This window comes from Phyllobates terribilis, unplaced genomic scaffold (assembly GCF_046119375.1).
Source record: "Phyllobates terribilis strain yellow unplaced genomic scaffold, ASM4611937v1 Scaffold_10__3_contigs__length_209671492, whole genome shotgun sequence".
Taxonomy (NCBI): domain Eukaryota; kingdom Metazoa; phylum Chordata; class Amphibia; order Anura; family Dendrobatidae; genus Phyllobates; species Phyllobates terribilis.
The window spans coordinates 199,051,259-199,077,489 of NW_027362770.1; positions in this window are offsets into that span (position 1 = coordinate 199,051,259).

Below are 26,231 nucleotides of genomic sequence, written 5' to 3' on the forward strand. Positions count from 1 at the left end.
CCATAAATCAATAGAAGTGAATGGAGCATACGCACTACCGCTCCCATAGATCCATAAAAGTGAACTGAACATGGGCACTACCGCTCCCATAGATCCATAGAAGTGAATGGAGCATGCGCACTACGGCTCCCATAGATCCATAGAAGAGAATGGAGCATGGGCACTACCGCTCCCATAAATCCATAGAAGTGAATGGAGCATGCGCACTACCGCTCCCATAGATTCATAGAAGTGAATGGAGCATGCGCACTACCGCTCCCATAGATCCATAAAAGTGAATTGAACATGGGCACTACCGATCCCATAAATCCATAGAAGTGAATGGAGTATGCGCACTACCGCTCCCATAGATCCATAGAAGTGAATTGAGCATGGGCACTACCGCTCCCATAGATCCATAGAAGTGAATGGAGCATGCGCACTACTGCTCCCATAGATCCATAGAAGTGAATGGAGCATGCATACTACCGCTCCCATAGATCCATAGAAGTGAATGGAGCATGCGCACTACCGCTCCCATAGATCCATAAAAGTGAATTGAGCATGGGCACTACCGCTCCCATAGATCCATAGAAGAGAATGGAGCATGCGCACTACCACTCCCATAGATCCATAGAAGAGAATGGAGCATGCATACTACCACTCCCATAAAACAATAGAAGTGAATGGAGCATGGGCACTACCGCTCCCATAGATCCATAAAAGTGAACTGAGCATGGGCACTACCGCTCCCATAGATCCATAGAAGTGAATGGAGCATGCGCACTATGGCTCCCATAGATCCATAGAAGAGAATGGAGCATACGCACTACCGCTCCCATAAATCCATAGAAGTGAATGGAGCATGCGCACTACCGCTCCCATAGATCCATAGAAGTGAATGGAGCATGCGCACTACCGCTCCCATAGATCCATAAAAGTGAATTGAACATGGGCACTACCGCTCCCATAAATCCATAGAAGTGAATGGAGTATGCGCACTACCGCTCCCATAGATCCATAGAAGTGAATTGAGCATGGGCACTACCGCTCCCATAGATCCATAGAAGTGAATGGAGCATGCATACTACCGCTCCCATAGATCCATAGAAGTGAATGGAGCATGCGCACTACCGCTCCCATAGATCCATAAAAGTGAATTGAGCATGGGCACTACCGCTCCCATAGATCCATAGAAGTGAATGGAGCATGCGCACTACCGCTCCCATAAATCCATAGAAGTGAATGGAGCATGCGCACTACCGCTCCCATAGATCCATAGAAGTGAATGGAGCATGCGCACTACCGCTCCCATAGATCCATAAAAGTGAATTGAACATGGGCACTACCGCTCCCATAAATCCATAGAAGTGAATGGAGTATGCGCACTACCGCTCCCATAGATCCATAGAAGTGAATTGAGCATGGGCACTACCGCTCCCATAGATCCATAGAAGTGAATGGAGCATGCATACTACCGCTCCCATAGATCCATAGAAGTGAATGGAGCATGCGCACTACCGCTCCCATAGATCCATAAAAGTGAATTGAGCATGGGCACTACCGCTCCCATAGATCCATAGAAGTGAATGGAGCATGCGCACTACCGCTCCCATAAATCCATAAAAGTGAATGGAGCATGCATACTACCGCTCCCATAGATCCATAGAAGTGAATGGAGCATGCGCTCTACCGCTCCCATAGATCCATAAAAGTGAATTGAGCATGCATACTACCACTCCAATAGATCCATAGAAGTGAATGGAGCATGCGCACTACCGCTCACATAGATCCATAAAAGTGAATGGAGCATGCGCACTACCGCTCCCATAGTAGTGAATGGAGTATACGCACTACCACACTCCCATAGATTCATACAAGTGAATGGAGCATGCGCACTACCGCTCCCATAGATCCATAGAAATGAATGGAGCATGCATACTACCGCATCCATAGAAGTGAATTGAGCATGCGTACTACCGCTCCCATAGATCCATAGAAGTTAATTGAGCATGGGCACTACCGCTCCCATAGATCCATAGAAGTGAATGGAGCATGCGTACTACCGCTCTCATGGATCCATAGAAATGAATGGAGCATGGGCACTACCGCTCCCATAAATCCATAGAAGTGAATTGAGCATGCGTACTACCGCTCCCATACATCCATAGAAGTGAATGGAGCATGCGCACTACCGCTCCCATAGATCCGTAAAAGTGAATTGAGCATGCATACTACCGCTCCCATAGATCCATAAAAGTGAATTGAGCATGCTGTAATGCAGCGGTTTGCGGCATTACTGTAATGGTCCAGGGTGTGTTCTGGCTGACCATGTACCTCTCCCTCAGGTGACTGATCACATGACTGATATCAGCACAGGTCCTGTGTGCACTGGAGGATATATAAATCTTGGTGCTTTTGAAACAGTGTGAAAAAGGAGTGAGGCCTGTTCCCCGTGTGTGGGACACCGTTGGCCTGGTGAGGCCTAGAAAGAGAGGCCTGGTGAAGCCTGGAAGGTAGAGGCTGGATCTCCCCTGTGTTTAGGATGCCAGTAGCCTTGGAGGGCGAGAGGCCTGGTCCCTATGTGGGACTCCACTAGCCTGGAAGGCAGAGGCTGGATCCCCCTGTGTTTAGGATGCCAGTAGCCTTGGAGGGCGAGAGGCCTGGTCCCTATGTGGGACTCCACTAGCCTGGAAGGTAGAGGCTGGATCCCCCTGTGTTTAGGATGCCAGTAGCCTTGGAGGGCGAGAGGCCTGGTCCCTATGTGGGACTCCACTAGCCTGGAAGGCAGAGGCTGGATCCCCCTGTGTTTAGGATGCCAATAGCCTTGGAGGGCCAGAGGCCTGGTCCCTATGTGGGACTCCACTAGCCTGGAAGGCAGAGGCTGGATCCCCCTGTGTTTAGGATGCCAATAGCCTTGGAGGGCCAGAGGCCTGGTCCCTATGTGGGACTCCACTAGCCTGGAAGGCAGAGGCTGGATCCCCCTGTGTTTAGGATGCCAGTAGCCTTGGAGGGCGAGAGGCCTGGTCCCTGTGTGGGACTCCACTAGCCTGGAAGGCAGAGGCTGGATCCCCCTGTGTTTAGGATGCCAGTAGCCTTGGAGGGCGAGAGGCCTGGTCCCTGTGTGGGACTCCACTAGCCTGGAAGGCAGAGGCTGGATCTCCCCTGTGTTTTGAGATACCAGTAGCCTTTGAAGGTACGTGGCCCGGAGGCCCCATCTGGGAAGCCTTAAAGCCACATCTGTGGCAGAAGCGAGCTGACTGAAGCAGCTACGACCCGGCAAAGGTAAAAACGCTGCTTGATGTGGACATTGATATTGTTACCTTGCTGAAGGCTGTGTCTGGAGCCAAGTGGACATATCTGTCACTGGAAAGGCTCTTGGGCATTATATGTGTAATATGTCGGCGAGCCACTGAGATGGACTCGGTTAGGAGAGATTTATGATAAATAATAAACTGCTGGATTGTGAAATACCGGAAAGACGTTGCATGTGGGCTTTAATTGACCCGGTGAAGCGAGTGTCCCCCAGCATGATGACTAGCACTGTCTTACAATGCGCACTACCACACTCCCATAGATCCATAGAAGTGAATGGAGCATGCGCACTACCGCTCCCATAGATCCATAGAAGTGAATTGAGCATTCGCACTACCGCTCCCATAGATCCATAGAAGTGAATTGAGCATGGGCACTACCACTCCCATAGATCCATAGAATAGAATGGAGCATGGGCACTACCGCTCCCATAGATCCATAGAAGAGAATTGAGCATGGGCACTACCGCTCCCATAGATCCATAGAAGTGAATTGAGCATGGGCACTACCGCTCCCATAGATCCATAGAAGCGAATGGAGCATGCGTACTACCGCTCTCATGGATCCATAGAAATGAATGGAGCATGCATACTACCGCTCCCATAGATCCATAGAAGTGAATGAAGCATGTGCAATACCGCTCCCATAGATCCATAGAAGTGAATGCAGCATGCGCACTACCGCTCCCATAGATCCATAGAAGTGAATGGAGTATGCGTACTATCGCTCCCATAGATCAATAGAAGTGAATGAAGCATGCGCACTACCGCTCCCATAGATCTATAGAAGTGAAATGAGCATGGGCACTACCGCTCCCATAGATCCATAGAAGTGAATGGAGGATGCGCACTACCGCTCCCATAGATCCATAGAAGTGAATGGAGTATGCGTACTATCGCTCCCATAGATCAATAGAAGTGAATGAAGCATGCGCACTCCCGCTCCCATAGATCTATAGAAGTGAAATGAGCATGGGCACTACCGTTCCCATAGATCCATAGAAGTGAATGGAGGATGCGCACTACCGCTCCCATAGATCTATAGAAGTGAAATGAGCATGGGCACTACCGCTCTCATAGATTCATAGAAGTGAATGGAGGATGCGCACTACCGCTCCCATAGATCCATAGAAGTGAATGGAGCATGAGCACTACCGATCTCATAGATCCATAGAAGTGAATGGAGCATGCGCACTACCGCTCCCATAGATCAATAGAAGTGAATGAAGCATGCGTACTACCGCTCCCATAGATACATAGAAGTGAAATGAGCATGCGCACTACTGCTCCCATAGATCCATAGAAGTGAATGGAGCATGCGCACTACCGCTCCCATAGATCCATAGAAGTGAATGGAGCATGCGCACTACTGCTCCCATAGATCCATAGAAGAGAATGGAGCATGCGCACTACCACTCCCATAGATCCATAGAAGAGAATGGAGCATGCGCACTACCACTCCCAGAGATCCATAGAAGAGAATGGAGCATGCGCACTACCGCTCCCATAGAAGAGAATGGAGCATGCGCACTACCACTCCCATAGATCCATAGAAGAGAATGTAGCATGGGCACTACCACTCCCAGAGATCCATAGAAGAGAATGGAGCATGCGCACTACCGCTCCCATAGAAGAGAATGGAGCATGCGCACTACCACTCCCAGAGATCCATAGAAGAGAATGGAGCATGCGCACTACCGCTCCCATAGAAGAGAATGGAGCATGCGCACTACCGCTCCCATAGATCCATAGAAGAGAATGGAGCATGCGCACTACCACTCCCAGAGATCCATAGAAGAGAATGGAGCATGGGCACTACCGCTCCCATAGAAGAGAATGGAGCATGCGCACTACCGCTCCCATAGATCCATAGAAGAGAATGGAGCATGCATACTACCGCTCCCATAGATTCATAGAAGAGAATGGAGCATGCATACTACCGCTCCCATAGATCCATAGAAGAGAATGGAGCATGGGCACTACCGCTCCCATAGATCCATAGAAGTGACTGGAGCATGGGCACTACCGCTCCCATAGATCCATAGAAGTGAATTGAGCATGGGCACTACCGATCCCATAGATCCATAGAAGTGAATGAGCATGGCCACTACCACTCCCATAGAAGAGAATGGAGCATGTGCACTACCGCTCCCATAGATCTATAGAAGAGAATAGAGTATGCGCACTACCGCTCCCATAGATCCATAGAAGTGAATGGAGCATGCGCACTACCGCTCCCATAGATCCATAGAAGAGAATGGAGCATGCATACTACCGCTCCCATAGATCCATAGAAGAGAATTGAGCATGCGCACTACCGCTCCCATAGAAGAGAATGGAGCATGCGCACTACCGCTCCCATAGATCCATAGAAGTGAATTGAGCATGAGCACTACCGCTCCCATAGATCCATAGAAGAGAATGGAGCATGCGCACTACCACTCCCAGAGATCCATAGAAGAGAATGGAGCATGCGCACTACCGCTCCCATAGAAGAGAATGGAGCATGCGCACTACCACTCCCATAGATCCATAGAAGAGAATGTAGCATGGGCACTACCGCTCCCATAGATCCATAGAAGAGAATGGAGCATGCGCACTACCACTCCCATAGATCCATAGAAGAGAATGGAGCATGGGCACTACCGCTCCCATAGATCCATAGAAGAGAATGGAGCATGCATACTACCACTCCCATAAATCAATAGAAGTGAATGGAGCATGGGCACTACCGCTCCCATAGATCCATAAAAGTGAACTGAGCATGCGCACTACGGCTCCCATAGATCCATAGAAGAGAATGGAGCATGCGCACTACCGCTCCCATAGATCCATAGAAGAGAATGGAGCATGGGCACTACCGCTCCCATAGATCCATAGAAGAGAATGGAGCATGCGCACTACCACTCCCATAGATCCATAGAAGAGAATGGAGCATGCATACTACCACTCCCATAAATCAATAGAAGTGAATGGAGCATACGCACTACCGCTCCCATAGATCCATAAAAGTGAACTGAGCATGGGCACTACCGCTCCCATAGATCCATAGAAGTGAATGGAGCATGCGCACTACGGCTCCCATAGATCCATAGAAGAGAATGGAGCATGCGCACTACCGCTCCCATAAATCCATAGAAGTGAATGGAGCATGCGCACTACCGCTCCCATAGATTCATAGAAGTGAATGGAGCATGCGCACTACCGCTCCCATAGATCCATAAAAGTGAATTGAACATGGGCACTACCGCTCCCATAAATCCATAGAAGTGAATGGAGTATGCGCACTACCGCTCCCATAGATCCATAGAAGTGAATCGAGCATGGGCACTACCGCTCCCATAGATCCATAGAAGTGAATGGAGCATGCGCACTACTGCTCCCATAGATCCATAGAAGTGAATGGAGCATGCATACTACCGCTCCCATAGATCCATAGAAGTGAATGGAGCATGCGCACTACCGCTCCTATAGATCCATAAAAGTGAATTGAGCATGGGCACTACCGCTCCCATAGATCCATAGAAAAGAATGGAGCATGCGCACTACCACTCCCATAGATCCATAGAAGAGAATGGAGCATGCATACTACCACTCCCATAAATCAATAGAAGTGAATGGAGCATGCGCACTACCGCTCCCATAGATCCATAGAAGTGAATGGAGCATGCGCACTACCTCTCCCATAGATCCATAAAAGTGAATTGAACATGGGCACTACCGCTCCCATAAATCCATAGAAGTGAATGGAGTATGCGCACTACCGCTCCCATAGATCCATAGAAGTGAATTGAGCATGGGCACTACCGCTCCCATAGATCCATAGAAGTGAATGCAGCATGCGCACTACCGCTCCCATAGATCCATAGAAGTGAATGGAGCATGCATACTACCGCTCCCATAGATCCATAGAAGTGAATGGAGCATGCGCACTACCGCTCCCATAGATCCATAAAAGTGAATTGAGCATGGGCACTACCGCTCCCATAGATCCATAGAAGTGAATGGAGCATGCGCACTACCGCTCCCATAAATCCATAAAAGTGAATGGAGCATGCATACTACCGCTCCCATAGATCCATAGAAGTGAATGGAGCATGCGCACTACCGCTCCCATAGATCCATAAAAGTGAATTGAGCATGCATACTACCACTCCAATAGATCCATAGAAGTGAATGGAGCATGCGCACTACCGCTCACATAGATCCATAAAAGTGAATGGAGCATGCGCACTACCGCTCCCATAGTAGTGAATGGCGTATACGCACTACCACACTCCCATAGATTCATACAAGTGAATGGAGCATGCGCACTACCGCTCCCATAGATCCATAGAAATGAATGGAGCATGCATACTACCGCATCCATAGAAGTGAATTGAGCATGCGTACTACCGCTCCCATAGATCCATAGAAGTGAATTGAGCATGGGCACTACCGCTCCCATAGATCCATAGAAGTGAATGGAGCATGCGTACTACCGCTCTCATGGATCCATAGAAATGAATGGAGCATGGGCACTACCGCTCCCATAAATCCATAGAAGTGAATTGAGCATGCGTACTACCGCTCCCATACATCCATAGAAGTGAATGGAGCATGCGCACTACCGCTCCCATAGATCCGTAAAAGTGAATTGAGCATGCATACTACCGCTCCCATAGATCCATAAAAGTGAATTGAGCATGCGCACTACCGCTCCCATAGATCCGTAAAAGTGAATTGAGCATGCATACTACCGCTCCCATAGATCCATAAAAGTGAATTGAGCATGCTGTAATGCAGCGGTTTGCGGCATTACTGTAATGGTCCAGGGTGTGTTCTGGCTGACCATGTACCTCTCCCTCAGGTGACTGATCACATGACTGATATCAGCACAGGTCCTGTGTGCACTGGAGGATATATAAATCTTGGTGCTTTTGAAACAGTGTGAAAAAGGAGTGAGGCCTGTTCCCCGTGTGTGGGACACCGTTGGCCTGGTGAGGCCTAGAAAGAGAGGCCTGGTGAAGCCTGGAAGGTAGAGGCTGGATCTCCCTGTGTTTAGGATGCCAATAGCCTTGGAGGGCGAGAGGCCTAGTCCCTGTGTGGGACTCCACTAGCCTGGAAGGCAGAGGCTGGATCCCCCTGTGTTTAGGATGCCAGTAGCCTTGGAGGGCCAGAGGCCTGGTCCCTATGTGGGACTCCACTAGCCTGGAAGGTAGAGGCTGGATCCCCCTGTGTTTAGGATGCCAGTAGCCTTGGAGGGCGAGAGGCCTGGTCCCTGTGTGGGACTCCACTAGCCTGGAAGGCAGAGGCTGGATCTCCCCTGTGTTTTGAGATACCAGTAGCCTTTGAAGGTACGTGGCCCGGAGGCCCCATCTGGGAAGCCTTAAAGCCACATCTGTGGCAGAAGCGAGCTGACTGAAGCAGCTACGACCCGGCAAAGGTAAAAACGCTGCTTGATGTGGACATTGATATTGTTACCTTGCTGAAGGCTGTGTCTGGAGCCAAGTGGACATATCTGTCACTGGAAAGGCTCTTGGACATTATATGTGTAATATGTCGGCGAGCCACTGAGATGGACTCGGTTAGGAGAGATTTATGATAAATAATAAACTGCTGGATTGTGAAATACCGGAAAGACGTTGCATGTGGGCTTTAATTGACCCGGTGAAGCGAGTGTCCCCCAGCATGATGAATAGCGCTGCCTTACAATGCGCACTACCACACTCCCATAGATCCATAGAAGTGAATGGAGCATGCGCACTACCGCTCCCATAGTAGTGAATGGAGTATACGCACTACCACACTCCCATAGATTCATACAAGTGAATGGAGCATGCGCACTACCGCTCCCATAGTAGTGAATGGAGTATACGCACTACCACACTCCCATAGATTCATACAAGTGAATGGAGCATGCGTACTACCGCTCCCATAGATCCATAGAATTGAATGGAGTATGCGCACTACCGCTCCCATAGATCCATAGAAGCGAATGGAGCATGCGTACTACCGCTCCCATAGATCCATAGAAGCGAATGGAGCATGCGTACTACCGCTCTCATGGATCCATAGAAATGAATGGAGCATGCATACTACCGCTCCCATAGATCCATAGAAGTGAATGAAGCATGTGCAATACCGCTCCCATAGATCCATAGAAGTGAATGGAGCATGCGCACTACCGCTCCCATAGTAGTGAATGGAGTATACGCACTACCACACTCCCATAGATTCATACAAGTGAATGGAGCATGCGCACTACCGCTCCCATAGATCCATAGAAGTGAATTGAGCATGCGCACTACCGCTCCCATAGATCCATAGAAGTGAATTGAGCATGCGTACTACCGCTCCCATAGATCCATAGAAGTGAATTGAGCATGGGCACTACCGCTCCCATAGATCCATAGAAGCGAATGGAGCATGCGTACTACCGCTCTCATGGATCCATAGAAATGAATGGAGCATGCATACTACCGCTCGCATAGATCCATAGAAGTGAATGAAGCATGTGCAATACCGCTCCCATAGATCCATAGAAGTGAATGAAGCATGCGCACTACCGCTCCCATAGATCCATAGAAGTGAATGGAGTATGCGTACTATCGCTCCCATAGATCAATAGAAGTGAATGAAGCATGCGCACTACCGCTCCCATAGATCTATAGAAGTGAAATGAGCATGGGCACTACCGCTCCCATAGATCCATAGAAGTGAATGGAGGATGCGCACTACCGATCTCATAGATCCATAGAAGTGAATGGAGCATGCGCACTACCGCTCCCATAGATCTATAGAAGTGAAATGAGCATGGGCACTACCGCTCCCATAGATCCATAGAAGTGAATGGAGTATACGCACTACCACACTCCCATAGATCCATAGAAGTGAATGGAGCATGCGCACTACCGCTCCCATAGTAGTGAATGGAGTATACGCACTACCACACTCCCATAGATTCATACAAGTGAATGGAGCATGCGCACTACCGCTCCCATAGTAGTGAATGGAGTATACGCACTACCACACTCCCATAGATTCATACAAGTGAATGGAGCATGCGTACTACCGCTCCCATAGATCCATAGAATTGAATGGAGTATGCGCACTACCGCTCCCATAGATCCATAGAAGCGAATGGAGCATGCGTACTACCGCTCCCATAGATCCATAGAAGCGAATGGAGCATGCGTACTACCGCTCTCATGGATCCATAGAAATGAATGGAGCATGCATACTACCGCTCCCATAGATCCATAGAAGTGAATGAAGCATGTGCAATACCGCTCCCATAGATCCATAGAAGTGAATGGAGCATGCGCACTACCGCTCCCATAGTAGTGAATGGAGTATACGCACTACCACACTCCCATAGATTCATACAAGTGAATGGAGCATGCGCACTACCGCTCCCATAGATCCATAGAAGTGAATTGAGCATGCGCACTACCGCTCCCATAGATCCATAGAAGTGAATTGAGCATGCGTACTACCGCTCCCATAGATCCATAGAAGTGAATTGAGCATGGGCACTACCGCTCCCATAGATCCATAGAAGCGAATGGAGCATGCGTACTACCGCTCTCATGGATCCATAGAAATGAATGGAGCATGCATACTACCGCTCGCATAGATCCATAGAAGTGAATGAAGCATGTGCAATACCGCTCCCATAGATCCATAGAAGTGAATGAAGCATGCGCACTACCGCTCCCATAGATCCATAGAAGTGAATGGAGTATGCGTACTATCGCTCCCATAGATCAATAGAAGTGAATGAAGCATGCGCACTACCGCTCCCATAGATCTATAGAAGTGAAATGAGCATGGGCACTACCGCTCCCATAGATCCATAGAAGTGAATGGAGGATGCGCACTACCGATCTCATAGATCCATAGAAGTGAATGGAGCATGCGCACTACCGCTCCCATAGATCAATAGAAGTGAATGAAGCATGCGCACTACCGCTCCCATAGATACATAGAAGTGAAATGAGCATGGGCACTACTGCTCCCATAGATCCATAGAAGTGAATGGAGCATGCGCACTACCGCTCCCATAGATCCATAGAAGTGAATGGAGCATGCGCACTACTGCTCCCATAGATCCATAGAAGTGAATGGAGCATGCGTACTACCGCTCCCATAGATCCATAGAAGTGAATGGAGCATGCGCACTACTACTCACTTCACACAGGGTACAAGAACCCCTCATCCTCCTGACTGGTGACCTCCTCCCAGGAAATAGATCCCCACTGATCATCCCTTCATCACCTCTCCTGTGGTTTAACCCTTTTGAGATCCAAGATGAGTAAACGGCATTAACATATAATCAGACTGAATTTGGTTGCCATAAACCTAAACTTGGAGCCAAGTCCTCAAGCTATGTTGTCCAGTGCTGCATGAGTCATCACCTTGGATGGTGTTCTGGTGCAGCATGAGTCATTACCTTGGATGAGGGTCCAGTGCAGCATGAGTCATCACTTTTGATGGGGGTCCGGTGCAGTATAAGCCATCTCCTTGGATGGTGGTCTGGTGCAGCAATAGTCATTTTGGATGATGGTCCGGTGCAACGGCATTAACATATAATCAGACTTAATTTGGTTGCCAAAAAACTAAACTTGGAGCCAAGTCATCAAGCTATGTTGTCCAGTGCTGCATGAGTCATTACCTTAGATGGGGGTCCGGTGCAGCATGAGTCATCACCTTAGATGGGGTCTGGTGCAGCATGAGTCATCACCTTACATGGGGGTCCGGTGCAGCATGAGTCGTCACCATAGATGGGGGTCCAGTGGAGCATGAGTCGTCACCATAGATTGGGGTCTGGTGGGGTCCGATGTAGCATGAGTCATCACTTAAAATGGGGGTCTAGTAATTCATAAGTCACCACCACATGGGGGTCCGATATTGCATGAGTCATCACCTTAGATGGGGGTCCGCTGCAGCATGAGTTGTCACTTTTGATGGGGTCCCGTGTGGCATGAGTCATCACCTTAGATGGGGGTCCGATGCAGCATGAGTTGTCACTTTTGATGGGGGGGTTCCAGCGCAGCATGAATCATCAACTTAGATGGGGGTCCAGTGCAGCATGAGTCATCACCTTAGATGGGGGTCCAGTGCTGCATGAGTCACCACCTTAGATGGGGGTCCAGTGCTGCATGAGTCACCACCTTAGATGGGGGTTCAGTGCTGCATGAGTCATCACCTTAGATGGGGGTCCGGTGCAGCTGAGTCATCACCTTAGATAGGGGGTCCAGTGCTGCATGAGTCACCACCTTAGATGGGGGCCCAGTGCTGCATGAGTCACCACCTTAGATGGGTGTGCAGTGCTGCATGAGTCATCACCTTAGATGGGGGTCCAGTGCTGCATGAGTCACCACCTTAGATGGGGGGTCCAGTGGTGCATGAGTCATCACCTTGGATGGTGGTCCGGTAGTCCATGATGAGAATGACTATATTGACCCTCTGCGACCGGATTAAGGACATGATCAGATAATTATTAGTAACGTTGGCCGCTCGTTAGTGATCGAGGATCTGGTCACGATGTCGATCACAAGTGATTTGACCACCGACATGATTGATGATGGCGGCTGAGGGGCTCTTCCTGAGAGAGGACACGGACCCCCTAATGATGGCCTGGCCCGCTGTTCGTGGTCGGTCTCCTCCTTCGTGGCCATCACACATCGTTGTATCACTTGATTTCCTCCTTTGTTAAATAGAAGAAGAATTGGAAACATTTGTGCAAAACTCCAGACAGGGAGACACAATCCGGCGTCTCCCTCCCTCGCTTCCTCGCGTGTTTGCTCTTTCCTCCGACTCCTCCTGAGCGATCGTCAATCCTCCTGGACAAAGTTTCTCCAAGTTTCTTCTTTCATACGACAAATTGTTGCGTCTTTCGGTCAGATCTTCACAGACGTTTCTGTTTATCTGTTTACAGACTTTGTGGCGGCCTCTGATACCAGATGGGAGATTTCTTCTTTCTACGTTTCCTTTCACCTTTCTCGCCCCAAAACTCCACAAGCCGATAGTGTATATATATATATATATATATATATATATATATATATATATAAAAAAAAACACAACAGAGGAAGACTATTCAAACCGCGCTCTCCAGCTCTAATTAAAATCGACTTCAATGAGAAGTTTTCTGCTTCCAATCCAGGCTGCGAGGCATCATTCACTCGGCAGCGTTTCTCCAGCGCCGCTTTACCGCCTTTCAATGGCTTGCGAAGAGATCCTGTCTTTCAAACACTAAGCGGCTAGTTGCGAAGCCTGGAGGACTCCTCTGTCACATCAAGGAATCGTGGGTTTTTTTTCATCCATTTCTATGTCATCTTTTAAGAACTTGAAGTTTTTTAACAACCGGCTCAAAAGAAACTTTTCTGGATCTAAAGACGCCGAAGAAGAAGGAGAAGAAGTCGTAAGGCAAACGCTGGAGCGGGAGAGTAAATAGCCGATTGTTTGGCGCCGAGATTTCGATACTTCTCCCGTCACGCAGGAGCCGGGTTCATTAAGACCCGCACATCAATGGAGACGAGTCGTCTTCTCACCTTGCCTGGAATTTACCCGCATTTAATAACATCTTGTTTTCAGGGACATGAAAGCGATTTTTGCAGCCGGGTCTTTATTTCTCGCTTTGATTACAAGGTCTGATTTCCACCTGCCGCTACCCCGAGATCGCTTCCTTCTGTTTGTTTGGAGAAAACTGAGACAAACTGAATATCGGTCGGATTAATTGTTCAAGCGACAGGTGGAGGAAGATCGACGGCAAATATTCAGGAATACGGAATTTAAAGGGGAGCTCCACTTTATGGAAAAATTGCTCGCTCTTGAGGGCCACGCGTCGGACTCTTAAGGATAAGTTGTTGACGCTGCGTATTTTCATTGCAGACATTTTGTACCCGCTCTGCCTTTTTTTTTTTTTTGCAGCAGAGACTCACCTGCGCGGAATCTTTTGAAATCTGCAATTTTCCATTTCCTCTTGAGATTTATGTGCAGATTTTCTCCATAGAAATACATTAGATGTGGAAAATCTAATGTAATCCGCACATGACTGTCAATAAAGCTCTGTAAAAGCCAAATATCAATAAGTAGCAAAATCAGCAGCTAAATTTATAGCATAACAAAAGTGACAAAAAAGGGATCAAATAATGAAATAATAAGTGCGGAAGATCAACAAATTCTCACTGTGGTCACGAGGCCTTCGGTGACATTCACACTGTAAGAGGCTGAAAAATCCACATGTAAAAACTAATTCTAAGGCCACGGCCCCACTGTCAGTATTCGGTCAGTATTTGTTCTCAGGAGTGGGAGCCAAAACCAGGAGTGGGTGATAAATGCAGAATTGGTGACTTGTTTCTATTCTACCTTTTCTCGGATTGTTCCTCACCTGGTTTTACCTCCCACTCCTGAGATAAATACTGACCGGATACTGATAGTGGGGCCGTGGCCTATAAGATATCTAAAGGTATGTTCACATGGATGATTTTCATGCAGTGTTTGGTGTTAATTCTGCTGCAAAATCCACATAAAAAAGCCGCTTCCGATCTGTAACAAGCTCCCACACCCCACACGCCGGAGATGCACGTCTCGCAGGTTTCTTCTGTTAGACAAGGAGAAAAAGTTTTGTTTTAATCAGGATTTTTATGTGTTTCTAGTGAAGTATTTGAGCTGGAAATAAGCAAGAAAGCACCAAAATGCTGCACCCCATATCAAAAGGGTGTAAAAAACACATCAAAATCAGCATCAAAACAGCAAAAAGAACATGTGCTTGTTAGAAGCAGGGTTTAGATATGAATTTATCAGCTAGAAAAATCCACCTAAGCGTCATGTCAGCACCATCACCCCCATCATCTGCTGCAGCTCCCCATGCCCAGGGCAGTGGAGACCCCCAGTGATGACCCCCAGTGATGGTGCTCCGCAGACACAGGTGCCGTACACTGCGATGAATCTGATCCCCGCACCTGCTCCTTCCTATAATCTGATGAATGGAGGGAGAAGAACAGACACGAGGGAATTACTGTAATGAAATAAGCGTCCAATCTGTGTCTGCAGAAAGCGAGGACAAAACACCTTCCTGCACCCACACCGGACTATTGGGGGATTCCTTCCTGCACCCACACTGGACTATTGGGGGATTCCTTCCTGCACCCACACCGGACTATTGGGGGATTCCTTCCTGCACCCACACCGGACTTTTGGGGGAATCCTTCCTGCACCCACACCGGACTTTTGGGGGAATCCTTCCTGCACCCACACCGGACTATTGGGGGATTCCTTCCTGCACCCACACTGGACTATTGGGGGATTCCTTCCTGCACCCACACCGGACTATTGGGAGATTCCTTCCTGCACCCACACCGGACTTTTGGGGGAATCCTTCCTGCACCCACACCGGACTATTGGGGGATTCCTTCCTGCACCCACACCGGACTTTTGGGGGATTCCTTCCTGCACCCACACCGGACTATTGGGGGATTCCTTCCTGCACCCACACCGGACTATTGGGGGATTCCTTCCTGCACCCACACCGGACTTTTGGGGGAATCCTTCCTGCACCCACACCGGACTATTGGGGGATTTTTTGGGTGCAGAAATCCAATTTGTATCAACTCGAATTGCAAATGAAGTAAAAGTTACCTCTTACGCTGAGGTGTCTCTATAATAAACAGAGGACTTAGAAAATAATATCCTCATCTCACACCTCACCTGTCCTGGCGCCTCAGCTCCTCGCCCTGCCCCCCACTGACTCGCCACATCCCTATGGCTCCAGTCTTCAATATTCTCCAATTATTGGCAATAGGCCCCACACCACCTCATGAAATGCATTGCCCTGTAACCTCATGACGTGCATTGCCCTGTGACCTCATGACATACATTGCCCTGTGACCTCATGACATATATTGCTCTGTGACCTCATGACATACATTGCCCTGTGACCTCATGACATACATTGCCCTGTAACCTCATGACATATATTGCTCTGTGACCTCATGACATACATTGCCCTGTGACCTCATGACATACATTGCTCTGTGACCTCATGACATACATTGCCCTGTGACCTCATGACATACATTGCTCTGTGACCTCATGACATACATTGCCCTGTGACCTCATGACATATATTGCTCTGTGACCTCATGACATACTTTGCCCTGTGACCTCATGACATACATTGCTCTTTGACCTCATGACATACATTGCCCTGTGACCTCGTGACATACATTGCCCTGCGCCCTCATGACATACATTGCCCTATGACCTCATGACATACATTGCTCTGCGACCTCATGACATACATTGCCCTATGACCTCATGACATACAATACTCTGCAACTTCATGACATATATTGCTCTGTGACCTCATGACATACATTGCCCTGTGACCTCATGACATACATTGCTCTGCGACCTCATGACATATATTGCTCTGCGACCTCATGACATACATTGCCCTGCGACCTCATGACATACATTGCTCTGTGACCTCATGACATACATTGCCCTGTGACCACATGACATACATTGCTCTGCGACCTCATGACATATATTGCTCTGCGACCTCATGACATACATTGCCCTGCGACCTCATGACATACATTGCTCTGCGACCTCATGACATATATTGCTCTGCGACCTCATGACATACATTGCCCTGCGACCTCATGACATACATTGCTCTGTGACCTCATGACATACATTGCCCTGCGACCTCATGACATACATTGCCCTGTGACCTCATGACATACATTGCCCTGTGACCTCATGACATATATTGCTCTGCGACCTCATGACATACATTGCCCTGTGACCTCATGACATACATTGCTCTGCGACCTCATGACATACATTGCTCTGCGACCTCATGACATACATTGCTCTGCGACCTCATGACATACATTGCTCTGTGACCTCATGACATACATTGCCCTGCGACCTCATAACATATATTGCTCTGCGACCTCATGACATACATTGCTCTGCGACCTCATGACATACATTGCTCTGTGACCTCATGACATAGATTGCCCTGCGACCTCATGACATAGATTGCCCTGCGACCCCATGACATACATTGCCCTGCGACCTCATGACATACATTGCTCTGTGACCTCATGACATATATTGCTCTGTGACCTCATGACATACATTGCTCTGTGACCTCATGACATACATTGCCCTGTGACCTCATGACATATATTGTTCTGCGACCTCATGACATACATTGCCCTGCGACCCCATGACATACATTGCCCTGCAACCTCATGACATACATTGCTCTGTGACCTCATGACATATATTGCTCTGTGACCTCATGACATACATTGCCCTGTGACCTCATGACATACATTGCTCTGCGACCTCATGACATATATTGCTCTGCGACCTCATGACATACATTGCCCTGTGACCTCATGACATACATTGCCCTGCGACCTCATGACATACATTGCCCTGCGACCTCATGACATACATTGCCCTGTGACCTCATGACATACATTGCCCTGTGACCTCATAACATACATTGCTCTGTGACCTCATGACATATATTGCTCTACGACCTCATGACATACATTACCCTGTGACCTCATGACATACATTGCCCTGTGACCTCATGACATACATTGCCCTGTGACCTCATGACATACATTGCCCTGTGACCTCATGACATACATTGCCCTGTGACCTCATGACATACATTGCTCTGCGACCTCATGACATATATTGCTCTGCGACCTTATGACATACATTGCCCTGTGACCTCATGACATACATTGCCCTGTGACCTCATGACATACATTGCTCTGTGACCTCATGACATACATTGCCCTGTGACCACATGACATACATTGCTCTGTGACCTCATGACATACATTGCCCTGTGACCTCATGACATACATTGCCCTGTGACCTCATGACATACATTGCTCTGTGACCTCATGACATACATTGCCCTGTGACCTCATGACATACATTGCCCTGTGACCTCATGACATACATTGCTCTGTGACCTCATGACATACATTGCCCTGCGACCTCATGACATACATTGCCCTGTGACCTCATGACATACATTGCTCTGCGACCTCATGACATACATTGCCCTGCGACCTCATGACATACATTGCTCTGTGACCTCATGACATACATTGCCCTGTGACCTCATGACATACATTGCCCTGTGACCTCATGACATACATTGCCCTGTGACCTCATGACATACATTGCTCTGTGACCTCATTACATACATTGCCCTGTGACCTCATGACATACATTGCTCTGTGACCTCATGACATACATTGCCCTGCGACCTCATGACATACATTGCCCTGCGACCTCATGACATACATTGCCCTGCGACCTCATGACATACATTGCCCTGTGACCTCATGACATACATTGCCCTGTGACCTCATGACATACATTGCTCTGTGACCTCATGACATACATTGCCCTGTGACCTCATGACATACATTGCCCTGTGACCTCATGACATACATTGCTCTGTGACCTCATGACATACATTGCTCTGTGACCTCATGACATACATTGCTCTGTGACCTCATTACATACATTGCCCTGTGACCTCATGACATACATTGCTCTGTGACCTCATGACATACATTGCCCTGCGACCTCATGACATACATTGCCCTGCGACCTCATGACATACATTGCCCTGCGACCTCATGACATACATTGCCCTGTGACCTCATGACATACATTGCCCTGTGACCTCATGACATACATTGCTCTGTGACCTCATGACATACATTGCCCTGTGACCTCATGACATACATTGCCCTGTGACCTCATGACATACATTGCCCTGTGACCTCATGACATACATTGCCCTGTGACCTCATGACATACATTGCCCTGTGACCTCATGACATACATTGCCCTGTGACCTCATGACATACATTGCTCTGTGACCTCATGACATACATTGCCCTGCGCCCTCATGACATAAATTGCCCTATGACCTCATGACATACATTGCTCTGCGACCTCATGACATACATTGCCCTGTGACCTCATGACATATATTGCTCTGTGACCTCATGACATACATTGCCCTGCGACCCCATGACATACATTGCTCTGTGACCTCATGACATACATTGCCCTGCGCCCTCATGACATACATTGCCCTGTGACCTCATGACATACATTGCTCTGTGACCTCATGACATACATTGCCCTGTGACCTCATGACATACATTGCCCTGTGACCTCATGACATACATTGCTCTGTGACCTCATGACATACATTGCTCTGTGACCTCATGACATACATTGCCCTGTGACCTCATGACATACATTGCCCTGTGACCTCATGACATACATTGCCCTGTGACCTCATGACATACATTGCTCTGTGACCTCATGACATACATTGCCCTGCGCCCTCATGACATAAATTGCCCTATGACCTCATGACATACATTGCTCTGCGACCTCATGACATACATTGCCCTGTGACCTCATGACATATATTGCTCTGTGACCTCATGACATACATTGCCCTGCGACCCCATGACTTACTCAGAGGAAAGAAGCAGCAAGAGGAGGACTGGGCTGAACAGGTGAGGGCTGAGTATAAGGTTTTTATGGTTTTTTACCCCTTTCTATTTTCCTTGATTCGAGCGATACACTTCACCTGCACTGGAGGGAGGCTTCTGCTGCCACTACTCATCTCCCAGTGGATTGTCTGCTGTGATACATTGTAACAAACCCTCAGCACCCGAGGGAGGCTTCTGCTGCCACTACTCATCTCCCAGTGGATTGTCTGCTCTGACACATTGTAACAAACCCTCAGCACCCGAGGGAGGCTTCTGCTGCCACTACTCATCTCCCAAAGGATTGTCTGCTCTGATACATTGTAACAAACCCTCAGCACCCGAGGGAGGCTTCTGCTGCCACTACTCATCTCCCAGTGGATTGTCTGCTCTGATACATTGTAACAAACCCTCAGCACCCGAGGGAGGCTTCTGCTGCCACTACTCATCTCCCAGTGGATTGTCTGCTCTGATACATTGTAACAAACCCTCAGCACCCGAGGGAGGCTTCTGCTGCTGCTGCTCATCTGACAGGGGATTGTCTGCTCTGATACATTGTAACAAACCCTCAGCACAGGAGGGAGGCATCTGCTGTCTATCTCACAGGGCATTGTCTGCTCTGATACATTGTAACAAACCCTCAGCACAGGAGGGAGGCTTCTGCTGCTCATCTGACAGGGGATTGTCTGCTCTGATACATTGTAACAAACCCTCAGCACAGGAGGGAGGCATCTGCTGTCTATCTCACAGGGCATTGTCTGTTCTGATACATTGTAACAAACCCTCAGCACTGGAGGGAGGCTTCTGCTGCTCATCTGACAGGGGATTGTCTGCTCTGATACATTGTAACAAACCCTCAGCACTGGAGGAAGGCTTCTGCTGCTGCTGCTCATCTGACAGGGGATTGTCTGCTCTGATACATTGTAACAAACCCTCAGCACAGGAGGAAGGCTTCTGCTGCTGCTGCTCATCTGACAGGGGATTGTCTGTTCTGATACATTGTAACAAACCCTCAGCACAGGAGGGAGGCATCTGCTGTCTATCTCACAGGGGATTGTCTGCTCTATACACTGTAACAAACCCTCAGCTGCCGGCAGCCTCTGGTTGCACAGGAGAATATTTCCCTTCAGTGACATTGTGCAGAGCTGCTGATTCCGGTGGGGACTGGAAACATTGCAGATTCTTTTCTGGACTCGTCATTACAGGATCGCTCTCGTGGACTCGGATTTACACTATTTCTTTTTTTCACCTCGTTCTTCTAGATTTCTAATATCAACCCCCAGAATATTTCCCTAATTGCCCCCTGCGGCAGCGCTGGGCGCGGAGCGCGGCTTCCAGGGGCCCACCCTGCTCACGCCTACGCCATGACCTCACCCTGTCGGGCGGCAGCGGGCGGCTCGGCCCAGTTGTCCGCCGGTGCCCAGACTGTAATGTGCTCCTTGTGCCCACGACTGTTATCATCATGTAAATTTATTGGTGCTCAGAAGATGGGAGCTATTAAAACATTACCGCAGCCATTACGGTGGCGTGCGTGTTGGCTTTCGCTCCCAACGAACATATGCTTCCGAGTGAATGCCTAAACTCTTATTTATGGATTTAATTTAATATGCGGAAAGAATTCAGAATTAAATTTGGTGTCTGCCTCCAGAGAGTGTCAGTGTATAATAACATGGTAATTTTTACACATCTTTATGAGAAATGGGGAAATTAATTCTTTCTGACAACTTGTAATTATTCGTCCTGGAACACTCGCAGCTGAGCAGTTTGCAGCCCGTTGTCTGCCGTCGCACGCTGCTCGGGGACGGGGAGATCCGCTCCGTGTCTCAGGCTTTGTAATCGCCGCTGACAGATCTGCCCCAGAAAGTGTCAAAATCCTGCTCGAAACCGCGGCGAGGAAGGAAAAAAAAAGCAGCGTCTGGGGACGAGGAGACTATCTCCAGCGATAATGGCGAAACGCGTCGCTGGGAGGACCCAAGACCTTGTATGATGCGGTTAAAGGGGATTCCCGCACAGCTGAGAGGTCGTTACACTGTGACCATTCTCCCTACAGAAAAGTATCAGCAGCAGAAATCTCTTTGCTACAAAATATCAACATGAAATCCACCGATACATCACAAATAAAGAGGCTTCTATTCACCGTCAGTAAGCAGAGGACGAGGAAGCAAAGTATGAAGCACAAGATGTACACTCAGAATTACTGCAGTCCTTTACTCCCTCCCTGCTGATGTAGGAAAAATAGATAGAAAAAGCACTCTGTAAGGGCCCTGTTCACACTGGGTCCGTTTTTTTTAGTATATTTTACTATAGGAGGTGGTAACTGCCTCCTGTCTGACTCTGCGCTCCTCCCATTAACCAGCAGGTGATGTGTAACCAGTTCTACCTGCCCACTTAAATTGTAGGCGGTTTAGTGCAGGAGAGACATGTTTGTCCATTTAGTTGTAGGCTTATACCCCGAAAGTGGCATGTAGAGTAGAGCAGGACCAATCGGGGGGAGGTCACCTTGCCGCGGTTGATGGGCACACATGGATTGGCCAATTTATGTGCTAAAAGCCTTCGTTTTTTTTTGTAAGTACATCTTACTGAGTAACAATACAGTCTAGATTCAATGTTTCCATTGTCTTCACGCATTTTGGCCCTTACAGAGGCTGCTGTGCTTTCTTTTTTGTATATTATGCAGTCACTACAGTTGACACCTGTTCACACTTAGGAGGTGCTGGTCAGGTTTTTTTTTTTACAATAGATAGATACAGTCATGGCCAAAAAATGTTGGCACCATTGAAACTGTTCCAGAAAATGAAGCATTTCTCCCAGACAATTATCATAATCTTTTGTTATACGCGGGTTTATTTCCTTTGTGTTTATTGGAACAACACAAAAAAAACCCTGAAAAATAGACAAAATGGAGATAATTTGACACAAAACCCCCAAAATGCTCCGGACACAATTGTTTCCCCTCCTTCTTCCTCCTCAGCTGGGATCTTGGACTCTTCTTACAATCGTCTCCAGGTCTCATATGTGAAGACGTCTTCTCCCAACAGCCATTGTAAGATCTCTCCACAGGGGATCAATGGGATTTAGATCCGGACTCATTGTTGCCACTTCAGGACTCTCCAGCGCTTTGTTTCCATCCATTTCTGGGGGCTTCTTACAGTATGTTGGGGTCATTGTCCAGCTGGAAGACCCATAACCTGGGACGCACACCCTGCTTTCTGACACTGGACACTACGTTGCCACCCAAGATCCTTTGGGAATCTTCAGCTTTCATGATGCCTTGCACACAGTCATAAGTGTAACAAAACATGTCATTGCATAAATACATAGGGAATCATTCAGACTGTGTGAACCACGCTCTTCAGTTGCACTTTATTACGCTCCCCTATGCTATATATATATCCACCAGTAATAGTGGATGGATTCTATCTGATCATTTAGTGTCTCTTCTTTCCTGATCGGTAACTTCCTTCCTGTAATTGTGGTTTCCCTCCTGTGACATTCTCCGCACTCATCACACCTCCTGTATCCATTGTTCTTCCCATCTTTATATTTATTTATTATTCTTTCTTTGATACATTTCTCTTTCAATAATCATAAACAATCTCTTTGGGTTTTCGCTCGGCCCTGATTACTTCTCTTCTATCTGATGTAACACCAATTAAAATATTTCATTATCATCTGTATTTATATATAGTTTTCTCCAGTTCTTCTCAGCAGTGATAGATGAGGGGCGGGGCTGTATATAAGGGGCGGGGTCTCATGTATGATCAGTGATGTCATCACCAGGGGGCGGGGCTGACAACCTCTCACACTGTATACAGGCAGGTTGTCAGCAGTGATAGATGAGGGGCGGGGCTGTATATAAGGGGCGTGGTCTGATCAGTGATGACATCACCAGGGGCGGGGCTGACAACCTCACACACTGTATACAGGCAGGTTGTCAGCAGTGATAGATGAGGGGCGGGGCTGTATATAAGGGGCGGGGTCTCATGTATGATCAGTGATGTCATCACCAGGGGGCGGGGCTGACAACCACTCTCACACTGTATACAGGCAGGTTGTCAGCAGTGATGGGGGGCGGGGCTGTATATAAGGGGCGGGGTCTCCTCTATGATCAGTGATGTCATCACCAGGGGGCGGGGCTGACAACCTCTCACACTGTATACAGGCAGGTTGTCAGCAGTGATAGATGAGGGGCGGGGCTGTATATAAGGGGCGGGGTCTCCTGTATGATCAGTGATGACATCACCAGGGGGCAGGGCTGACAACCTCTCACACTGTATACAGGCAGGTTGTCAGCAGTGATAGATGAGGGGCGGGGCTGTATATAAGGGGCGGGGTCTCATGTATGATCAGTGATGACATCACCAGGGGGCGGGGCTGACAACCTCTCACACTGTATACAGGCAGGTTGTCAGCAGTGATGGGGGGCGGGGCTGTATATAAGGGGCGGGGTCTCCTCTATGATCAGTGATGTCATCACCAGGGGGCGGGGCTGACAACCTCTCGCACTGTATACAGGCATGTTGTCAGCAGTGATAGATGAGGGCGGGGCTGTATATAAGGGGCGGGGTCTCCTCTATGATCAGTGATGTCATCACCAGGGGGCGGGGCTGACAACCTGTCACACTGTATACAGGCAGGTTGTCAGCAGTGATAGATGAGGGGCGGGGCTGTATATAAGGGGCGGGGTCTCAGGTATGATCAGTGATGTCATCACCAGGGGGCGGGGCTGACAACCTCTCACACTGTATACAGGCAGGTTGTCAGCAGTGATAGATGAGGGGCGGGGCTGTATATAAGGGGTGGGGTCTCCTGTATGATCAGTGATGTCACCACCAGGGGGCGGGGCTGACAACCTCTCACACTGTATACAGGCAGGTTGTCAGCAGTGATAGGTGAGGGGCGGGGCTGTATATAAGGGGCGGGGTCTCCTCTATGATCAGTGATGTCACCACCAGGGGGCGGGGCTGACAACCTCTCACACTGTATACAGGCAGGTTGTCAGCAGTGATAGATGAGGGGCGGGGCTGTATATAAGGGGCGGGGTCTCATGTATGATCAGTGATGACATCACCAGGGGGCGGGGCTGACAACCTCTCACACTGTATACAGGCAGGTTGTCAGCAGTGATGGGGGGCGGGGCTGTATATAAGGGGCGGAGTCTCCTCTATGATCAGTGATGTCATCACCAGGGGGCGGGGCTGACAACCTCTCACACTGTATACAGGCAGGTTGTCAGCAGTGATAGATGAGGGGCGGGGCTGTATATAAGGGGCGGGGTCTCATGTATGATCAGTGATGACATCACCAGGGGGCGGGGCTGACAACCTCTCACACTGTATACAGGCAGGTTGTCAGCAGTGATAGATGAGGGGCGGGGCTGTATATAAGGGGCGGGGTCTCATGTATGATCAGTGATGACATCACCAGGGGGTGGGGCTGACAACCTCTCACACTGTATACAGGCTGGTTGTCAGCAGTGATAGATGAGGGGCGGGGCTGTATATAAGGGGCGGGGTCTCATGTATGATCAGTGATGACATCACCAGGGGGTGGGGCTGACAACCTCTCACACTGTATACAGGCAGGTTGTCAGCAGTGATGGGGGGGCGGGGCTGTATATAAGGGGCGGGGTCTCATGTATGATCAGTGATGTCATCACCAGGGGGCGGGGCTGACAACCTCTCACACTGTATACAGGCTGGTTGTCAGCAGTGATAGATGAGGGGTGGGGCTGTATATAAGGGGCGGGGTCTCATGTATGATCAGTGATGACATCACCAGGGGGCGGGGCTGACAACCTCTCACACTGTATACAGGCAGGTTGTCAGCAGTGATAGATGAGGGGTGGGGCTGTATATAAGGGGTGGGGTCTCCTGTATGATCAGTGATGTCATCACCAGGGGGCGGGGCTGACAACCTCCCACACTGTATACAGGCAGGTTGTCAGCAGTGATGGGGGGGCGGGGCTGTATATAAGGGGCGGGGTCTCATGTATGATCAGTGATGTCATCACCAGGGGGCGGGGCTGACAACCTCTCACACTGTATACAGGCTGGTTGTCAGCAGTGATAGATGAGGGGTGGGGCTGTATATAAGGGGCGGGGTCTCATGTATGATCAGTGATGACATCACCAGGGGGCGGGGCTGACAACCTCTCACACTGTATACAGGCAGGTTGTCAGCAGTGATAGATGAGGGGTGGGGCTGTATATAAGGGGTGGGGTCTCCTGTATGATCAGTGATGTCATCACCAGGGGGCGGGGCTGACAACCTCCCACACTGTATACAGGCAGGTTGTCAGCAGTGATGGGGGGGCGGGGCTGTATATAAGGGGCGGGGTCTCATGTATGATCAGTGATGTCATCACCAGGGGGCGGGGCTGACA